The sequence below is a fragment of the Dipteris shenzhenensis genome, chromosome 3, assembly GCF_047967505.1.
Source record: "Dipteris shenzhenensis isolate YYH24624 ecotype China chromosome 3, Dip_SZ_1.0, whole genome shotgun sequence".
NCBI lineage: Eukaryota > Viridiplantae > Streptophyta > Polypodiopsida > Gleicheniales > Dipteridaceae > Dipteris > Dipteris shenzhenensis.
The window spans coordinates 8,690,877-8,701,076 of record NC_141598.1 but is presented as its reverse complement, the minus strand read 5'-3'; positions in this window follow the sequence as shown (position 1 = coordinate 8,701,076).

Sequence of the window (10,200 nt, the reverse complement as noted above, 5' to 3'; positions counted from 1 at the left end):
ACTCTCCCATCGTAGCAATCAGCATCCCGCAAGAATTGTGTGCCTAGACAAGAGGAACCAAGATAGTAATAATACTCCTTGTCTTCATAGCACTCCATCCATAAAAAAGTATGCTCTCTAATAGGCTGAAGTGAAAGCTTTCTTTGCATGTGTTCATTGAGCATGGGGGTGTGCATCTTCTTATATTGCAATCCAGTCCAATCTTCTACTGATCCAATCTCCGCAAATGTCTTGATCATTCTTTTCCATTGTCATGTGTGCAAGACATTGAAGGAGGGATCACAATCTACAATTGTTCTACCAATCTCAAACTTAGCTATGTGTTCTTTCTCTTTCTGCCAACTCGTAGAAGCAAGCATCCTAGGCAAAGTCCTATGTGGCTGTGATGTATGTGACATTCCGTGGCCTCTTTCTAATATCAATACGGTGCGATTTCTAATATCAATACGGTGGGAAGAAGCAACAATATTATCCTCTGGAGTATAGTGCCAATTGTCTCTATCTTCTCGACATCGTCAAGAGGAAGAGCATGAGGATTACCAGTAGCCATAGGCAAGTCACCATGAAGCTGGTTTGCATACTCAAGCAAGATATCATCTACGTCAACTTATGCAGCCCTTAATTCCCTTTCCAACCAGTTTAGGCATGTGGCGCAAGAGACGTGTAAGTGTACTTGTCCTCTCAAAACCACAGTGCTTGCATTTTCATTTTTTTACACGAGAACCTCGTGTATTTGGTGACAAAATAGTGGTGTGCTTTACAGACATAGGATGAAGGGGCTTTGGCATCGTGTAAGTTGACATCCATATACAAAAAAGAATAGGATTGAAATGGGCACCAAGAAAAAAGAGAGAATCATAAATATTAGCAGTCTATTAATGTCCTCACCTCTTGTGAAGTTTGAACTTGTACCTGTGATGAGAGATGAATGAGAGCAGGGTTGCAAGAACTTGCAATGCCATGCAACAGGTTTTGTAGGCTGACAGCACGGAACTGTGTACAGTTTGGTACAGAACGTACTGTATGGAAAAATCTGTCTGATACACGTACCAGAACTACTATGCTCAAATTGAGTATGTGGGTGCAAACTTATCGAGTTTGTTTCCGATGGTGAAAACTTTGATACGGCAGCAGGGAAGATTCTTGAGGATAACTGCTCTCATGGCACATGGGCTAAATACTTTGTTGGAAGCCATTGCTAAGTTAAATTGGGTAGAGACTTCCATTGAGTTGTGTAGTTCTTCTGAGATGCACTTTGCTTACAATTTCAACACGTTGAAGTGGAAGCTGAAAACTTGTTTGAGGTAGCTTGTTGTCACTTTTGAGTGGGATGCATGGCATGAACGTAAATTTGCAAGGGCTTAAAGGCTTATGCTTGTGAATCAATTTTGAAAACATTGCATCTAAAAAGAAAAATAGGCTTAGGGTTTAGAAGGAAAATGACCTTGTAATAGTCAATGCAAACTTGCTTATTAACTTAGGGCAGAGTGTGCTCAACCACCATATATTGGATTTTGACCTAACGAGGATGATTATAGTGATGCGGCAGAGGATGCTCTTGAGCAAGAGGATGATGACGAGGCCCAAAACCATGATGATGAGCTCACATGTCATCTTCAAACCTTTAGGGTTGGCTGCTTCACTCTGTCTTTTTCTATATATCATGTACTTGACTCTTGAGTCTTGGTATAAGGGCTTAAGGAGCGAGGCTGCAGGCATGGTCTCCTTTTCTCGTATTTTGCATATCTATATGCTCTTTGATCTATAGTTACTAGTATGTGTTAGAAATCAATCCCTACAGAGGGTATCGCGTAGCCAAAGACTGATAGAGTGTCCCAGGAACGCACACAGAAGTGTTTAATTATGGAACCAAAAACTTCTTTACTTATGTGTACTCAACAACCATGTGTGTATGTGCAGACTAGTACATAGACAGTGCTCTAGAGATACAGAACCAACACAATTTATTTCCGTCCCAACCGGACACAATACAAAAGAGGTCCAGAGTCCCACCAAACCGTGGCCCTCTCTCCCTACCAAAATGTTGTCCTACTACCTCTGTGGCACTTCTAGATCCCTGAGCCCACGTGCTCCTCCCTGAACTTCTATAGACTTGGTCACCTGTGCCAACAAACACACCTGCAAGCTATCCTTCGAGACAGCTACCTGTGAAGCAGTGAATGCCTAGAAGACTTTACCTCCTTGCTGCCCTCATGTGCATCCAATGGTGAGGCCCAAGCTTCTCCTGTTCCCTTGTTCCCTGTACCTTGCTGTCCTGATGTTAGCCAAGGATCCGATCCTTCTGTTTGCAGTACACAGCTTCCTTGGTCTTTCTCAATGTAGGCCCCAAGCTTTGCTGCTCCACTGCTCTAGTCTGCTCCCTTGATCCTTGTATAGCTCTTCCTGGCTCTTTGTCTCAGGTCCTTGCGAACCTCCCTCAGTCTCTTTGGAAGCCCTTCTCTCCTTGCTGTGTTGAAGGCCAGCCAAGGTCTTCATCCTCACGAGCTCTCTGTCTTGCTGTTGATGGTAGCGAGCTCCCTTGTCCATATTCTGGGCCTTGAGGCAGGCTCCCCAGTACGCTCCCTTGTTGGACTCCTAGTGGCTGTGTAGTGAGTCCCAAAGGCCTCTTTATATAGGGGAAATTCCCCTCCTTGTAAACCAACCAGCCAACACTATTCTGGTCGATCCAGTCAGCCCTACCAGCCGATTGATCTGGGTTTGCCCCAACTGACCTGGTTGGCTGGCTTTGACTAGCCCAACCAGTCCTCTAAGGCAGCCGTCTGGCCATGTGGCTTGCTTCCAATGGACCAGCCCCATGTCAGCCCTAATCTGGGGTCTTTTGCAAGGCATACACCTGCCCAAATCCTGCCCAAACTTGCTGCCTCTGTTCCACCTGCACTCAGCCTTTGTTTCAGCCCTGGAACCTCTCCAGTCTCTCCGTACACAGATCTGCAGCGCCCCGTACTGTTTCATATAGTGACCCAGCCAGTATACCTCTTTGCCAGGGGCCCGTGAACCCCGGGCCTGGATCAAATCTTCTATTTCTCCATACTGCTAACGTGGTTCTGTACTGCTACAGGCTTCCAAGCAGCCTCTGATTTGCTAGGTATGCTCTACCCTTGTGCTGCCCACATGACAGCCTGTTTTCTGTCCATGTGGCTGCCCCATACTTCTTTGTTTTCTTGCTGTGAGGTGCTTCCCAGGTGGCAGCCCCCTCTCCATCTTTTTCCTTTTGGGTTTGCTGCCGACATGGCAACCAGAGTTTGCCCATGTGACAACCCACAGTCCTCATTTGGGGGCTTACATGGGGAGGTGACTTCTCCAATACCCCCTCTTAGCGACACATCTCGTCCTGATCCCAACTTGTCAATGAAGATGCTCCATTGGTATCCGTCTCAAAAACATCTGGAACAATCCGATGTCGATCTCTTTTCCTAGCTTTTCATCTAGTGACTCGTGCTCCGCCAAGTCCGGTTCCGCATCAACTTCTGTACCTAAGTTCGAAGGCAAGAATGTCAATGAAGGTGGTGGTGCCATCAGGTGCTACCTTGGATGGACTTGTGTACCAAGTTGGTGTAGCACCTGATGGCACCACCACCTTCATTGACATCCTTGCCTTTGAACTTAGGTACCAGCATCCTCCGATTGTCCCCCTCATGATGGGTGACCAGCCTGAGGTCCTGTAGGCACCATGCTGGTCTACAACCAAATATCAGTACTCGTACACCTATCTGAACGTAAGCCTCCCATCTGGATACAATTCTTCAGTCACCTGTTTGAACCTGAGTCTCCTGCCTGTGTACAATCCTTCAGACGTCGAAGTAGATTCCCCCGAGCTCTGAATCAAGGTCGTCCTTGAGCAAGGTCCTTGCCTTCAGGCTCCACTTTGTAAATGCATAGCTATGTGTATGCATATGAATAGATAGATGTGGATAAGTGGATGAATGGACTTCTTTATAGAAGTGGTGTGAAGAGTCTTTAGAACTCTCTTTTATAGAGTGGAGAGTAGAGTTGCTGTGTGTATTTTTGGGGCATCCCCGTAATACAGAAGTGGTTTCCATGGGCCTCTCTTGTGTAAGCTTCCTCTTCATTGAATGTTCAATTTGATATCAGAGCCAATGAAGATCCCCGTGTGCTGAAGACTAGGAGAACCAGGAAGAGCCTGTCGGGAAACACTTGAAAAAATGATGAATTCTCAGATTTTGATGCCATTTACCTCACTTGAAGTGAGTGTGCTCAGAAAAATCAGAAAAGTGCCATTGTCTTCAGGTTGCATTTGGAAGCAAATATTGTTAATCAAGCATGGGTGAAACCACTCAAGTAACCCAAAGTGTGGGTGAAAAGTTGACAAAGTAATATAGTTTTATGCTCACCATTGTATTCAAAATTTTGAGCTTTCTTGCTTCATTTAGACTTTCTTTCCAAAATGGTCAAAATGGTGAACTCCAAAATTGGGTAATTTTGCAACACCCACATGGGTCACCTCCACACAAATATGGCCTAATAAAGCTAAAAATTCACCAAAGAAGTAATTAATGACCTGACTCAATACATCATGGGTAAATTTGCAACCCTACATGGGTTACCTCTATACAAATATGGCCTAATAAAGAAAGTCTACTAAATTGGAAGTGGTGACCTCCACTCAATAATGATGTACTAAGCCTCAACCGTTGGCTCAATTACTATGCCACTCAAAGTAGCTCATTCTTCTAAAGTCAAAGGGAAAGGCATCTTTCTACATTGAAGGCAAAAAAAAAGCTCTTAGTTGTTAGGGGTTAAGAGATCCATCATGGTTGGAGTGCTTTCTCTTAAGAGCTCATGGACTAAGTGCACCTCCAGGTGGGCATGGCTTGAGTGTGTTGCTCCCACAAAATGGACTTCTAGCTACAAACTGTGCAAAGATAAAAAAAGAGAATCTTGTGGGATTGTCAAATATTCTTCTTACACATTAATCAGATTGTTATACCTCTTATTGATCCTACCATCAGTCTACTTCCATAGAGTATGTGCCATACATCAAATTAATGTTGAAAATTTGAAGACAAGGATGAAGGATAATCCCCATGCACAAGTTTTCAACTTTATCGTAATTGTAGATCCGATGCAATGTTCTAGCAAGCAAGATTTTGATCATCGCTATATGATGGATTGACTTCTAAGGATGCAAAGTTGTTGGCCTTCAACCACAACAATGACAACGACTATCGGAAGTCGATGTTATGATAGAACAAGTATGACTTTATCACATTGAGTTTGTTGTAAAACTTAAACATGCCATCAATACAGAGTTTTGTTTGTCTTTGTTAAATTAGATCAGGATTTTTGCATCTATAAAAGATTCGTCAAGGCTAAGTGATAGCGTTAGAGTGTGGGATAAAATTTTACAGATTCCATTTTTCAGTGGTGAAATATGGGATCTTATTAATACAATTTTCACAAATTGGGAGAACTTAAAAATCGAAGGGAAAAAAAAAGTCATGGTTAAACAAAGCGATCCGGACCGCTTTCTTTGTGAGGCTTCTAGTGATTTTACATTATTCTATGCATACATTGTTTGTGAAACTTTGTTTTGTGAAACTAAGATAAATTACACACGTGTTTCAATGCAAGCATAAAATATATATGAAAATGCAGAAAACAATGCTCCACCAATTGAACATGTCAAATTGGAATGCAATTTGGGAGGAGTATCTTGAAGCATGGTATGTCAAATCTAGTAACCTTAATGAAGCTTATCTTTTATATAGGAAACTTTCTGATGCTCAAAAGAGATTAAATGGTTGTTTTGACTATTATCTTTAGAGATATGGCAAGAAAGGTATTGAGTTTACCGTTATGCCCCCCCAAGCTTCAAGCAACTCATTGATCAAGCTATCAAAGAAAAAGAGCATCGAACATGACAAAAATCAATCGTTCTTATTGATGGGATGTTGGAGATTGGACCAAGGACAAGACCATCCACCAAATTTTATCATGTGATCAATGGTGATTGTAATAAATTGACAAAGATAGTGCCAAATAATGAGTACACACTTCTTATGGGTTTAATGGGCCTGGATCTACATTGATGAAGAACCATACAAAGCAAATGAGATCATGAGTTTTCTTGAGCAATTCATGACAATTACAATGGCAACACTTTAGCGGGTTGTAATATTTCATTTAGACTTACAAGGTGGGACAATCATGAGTGTGATTAATGACCGATGTTGTGGACATGACCAATTTTATTGATAAGTACTTCCAAAAAAACTTGAAGATGTTATTTGTCAACTATTATTATTGTTATTTCTTCTTTTGGTAAATTAAACTTTTTTTTTACTCTATGTTGCATGATGAAGCCTAATGTGAGGCAGTTGAAGGGACATCGATTCACCTCTACCACAGGGAATATTTCGGTTGGATATTGATTAGTGGCGGTGGATGGTTAAAAAAATATAGGTTACATCAATTTTCTCACTCTGCAACTTTTACTCTTAATCACTTTACGATTCCTGGAGTGACAAAGAAACTTAGACATTTGACAATGGACAAGAATAAAGAGATAGTGAATCCATATCAAAAACTACAATGCCTCATAAATCAACCCTTAGATCTATTCTCTAACGAGCATGAAAGGGTACTTGATCTGTATGCTTGTTCAGGCATAGTGATGGCATGAGCTTTGAAAGAGTCAAAATCTAATTATGATAGAGAAATATGAAGTTTAATGTGATTATATAAAGAAGAGGGTGACTGCAATTGATCACTTGCATGATGAGCACCAAGAGCTTGGATTGAAAGGTGGAAAGTTTGATACGGACTCAATGGTAGCCACCTGACAAGATCCCCAACCTCCAGAGATATTGAAACCCGATTTTATGGATCCAAGCAAGCTAGTTGGCCCTTGGGAGGAGGAGGTTGAGAAAGAGAAAGCAAGAGAGACACCGATAGAAAAAGTTTAGATTGAGGAGGATCACGGAGAGAGATAGATGAGACATATGGAAGATACGAGTAGATAGAAGATGTGGATTTCTATTGAGTAGATTGAATTATGACTTATATGATGCATCTAGTACAACTGAGTAGAAAGAAAGATATGGATTTCTATTGAGAGTTTTGTGAATATGTTTGGTTTGAATATGGGTTCTTGAGACTTTTTTGAACCTGTACGCTCTGAATATTTTTAAGCAAGGACGCATTGATCTTACTTCATTATCTTGATAACACTTTTCTATTCTTTCCGTAATTTATGTGATAGTGCCCTATTTGGTTTAGACAACAATGAGTAGAATATGCTACTAGGTGCAACAACCTAAGATGTATCATGTGGTTTTCTAAAAGAAACACAAAGATCAATGGAATGATTAGAGATCACACAAAAGAGATTGATATTTTGTAATGTTATCGATATCCTTATTAATTTGTGGGCATGATGTATGAAAATTGCATGAATTTAAGTTTCAAAATTTTGATTATGCAAGATATAACCTTATTTTGAAAAAGTTATAATTTAATGGTTTTCGAGAGAATCTTAAAACAAGTACGAATGTTATGCACTCAAAAGAGATGTTACTTTGTTATCTTCAATGGGATACTGTAGGAACCCATTGTTTCCTTAGAATTAGCATATTGTGCAATCATTTTAAAGATGGAAGACACCTGTACACCTCCATTCATATAAGAGATGCCGGCTCTACTTGTAATAGAGCAAGATCGAGACATAGAATATATTAAGCCAACCTTGCTTTGGAGAATTGAAAACACAATGCTGAGGTGATAAGGTTACAATTGGCCGTGGTCTCTCAAGAGGAAAACACATTGTAGGGGGAAACAAACCATAGAGGTGGCAAGATTAGAGCTGGCCTTGGTCTTTCAAGAGGTAGTTGGAACATCTTCCTAGGGACTATCTGTTATGGGAGAAGAGGAAGAAGAAGGCATGATGGAAGAGTTTCTAATTCATACCCTTCCATACGTTATGATCAAAGATAGGGAATATTTGTTTTTTGATTGTGACATTCAATATATCATGAAGTTGAGGGAATATGAAGTAATAGACTCCACCCTCCACTTGGGAGGGTAACATTGATATTGGCTCCCAGTGCAGAGGGCTTCATTGCTGCACAAATTTGACATGTGCCAACACTATGGAGCATCCACTCTTGATTATATGGAAAGAAATGCATGACTCTAGTCATGCACCAACGATAGAGACAGAGTTCCACGAGATCCAAGAGGCTATAAAGATGTCGATGTAGTAAAATCCTACAAGAACATAGAGCAATGTAGAGGCCTCATCGTTTACAACATTTGTAGACATTGATGAGAGCAAGAGCTCCATAAACATTTGCACAGAGGGGGATGACAAAAAAAAAAAGCATAAAAGATTGTATGTTAATGTAATTTTTCCAATTCTTTTGATCTTAATGTTCCTGAATTAATGATTTTTAAGAACAATTACTGATTTAGTGATTATGATTCTAAGAATGTCATTGAAGTTAACAATTTCATGATGTGACACTTGGGTCAAGGGGAAAGCAAAGGTGTGGGGACTCAGTACTAGGCCACTATAAGGGGGTGTTTAAGAGCCAAAACCATGTGTGCACCCATCATATGTTCTTGCCTCACAAAAAAGAGGAGCTTGTAAAGTGTAGGGCACTTTCAAGGTTGATGTCCATTTTTCCTTTATCTCCATTAGTGCATACATGTATTTTGGTGAGGCAAGATGTGGCACTCTCTACTTTGGGAGAAAGATTAAGAGAAAGTTTTTTGGCAACTGTTGCTATGGGTTCTTCCATAGGTGTTTATGATGCCACACAAATTGTATACACCTTCACACAGCCCACTATCATGACACCCTAGAGGAGAAAGGAAAATATTGCAAAGAGTTAAGGAGGCAAATAAATACAAAACCTTGCAAAGAAAAATCATATTGTAATGGTGTATACCACCAACATTGCATTTATACATTGAAATCTAATATATACGTTTCATTTTCTCAAGATGTTAATTTGTATTGCAATTAAATTTGATTGTGGTCAAATTGTATCTACAATGAAGTTATTTCTAATCCAAGTTTCATTGTAATCAAATTTTGTGGAGCACTAATTTTGTTAGCTTTCAAAGCATGAAATAAGGACTTCCACTGTTCAAACTAGAATACATTCAATCACATAAAATATAGAGGTTTCCACATAAAATATTAATTGTATGAGATAGAACAAAGGATGGTGACTAAATAAGACTTAAAAGCCTAATGACCTATTGTTCAACACTACGGTGCATGTTGCAGCTTACAAAGCTAGGCACTACATGACAAAACTCTATAGAAACCTTTAAGAAATGACAACACATAGTTGGGACAAAAAATATGTAAAAATTTAATGGACACAGAGTTAACAAACATCTTGCTAACTTTGTGTCCATTAGATGGCAATAAATTTTTGTTCAAACTAAAAAGCTCCTCCTAAAGAAAACACAAGTGCCAATTCCTCCACCAAGCAAAGAAGCACCAAGTACTTCAACCTCTAATTTAGATCCACTTGTAAAAAATGCTTTGTACCCTAACGCCGAATTTGAGATGGCTTGATTTCAAGCACTCCAACAATGGGTGGAGAAGGAACAAGCCCAATTTGATGTTGAAAAGCAAGCACAAGGTCCAACCCCTCACTTGTCTCCACCAAGTCTCGACACCATAATTGAGCCTCTATTCCATCAACCAAGGCCACAGTGCAATGCTTTGCAATGCCAACTAGATGGTGCAGCCCTCTCGAGCATCTTGAGTTTCCCTGTCTCCATCCCCATTGGAATCCTCTTATGGAATTGTCACAACCTTTGGGTGAGTTTCAAGGGATGGGTTGAATCAGCAAATCTCCCTCCACCTGTGGAAGAAACAAAAGACATCCTAGTTTGATTGGGTGAGAGTTATGACATATACAATATCACCATGCCTTTGATCCATAAAGCACATGATAAGGTCCAAGCCATCATGGATGGAGACACAGGTGTGAATGATTTATCAAAGGATCTCTATGATGAATGGGGTCTCCCATCAATGAAGAAAGATCATTTTAAGATCTGCCTAGTAGATGATTCATGCACAATAACCTTGGGCATAATGGGTGGGGTATTGACAAAGGTAGTGGGGCTATGATTTTCTGTCCAATTCATAGTCTTCAATCTCCCCAAGAATTCCTATCAAGTTCTGCTCGAATGCCC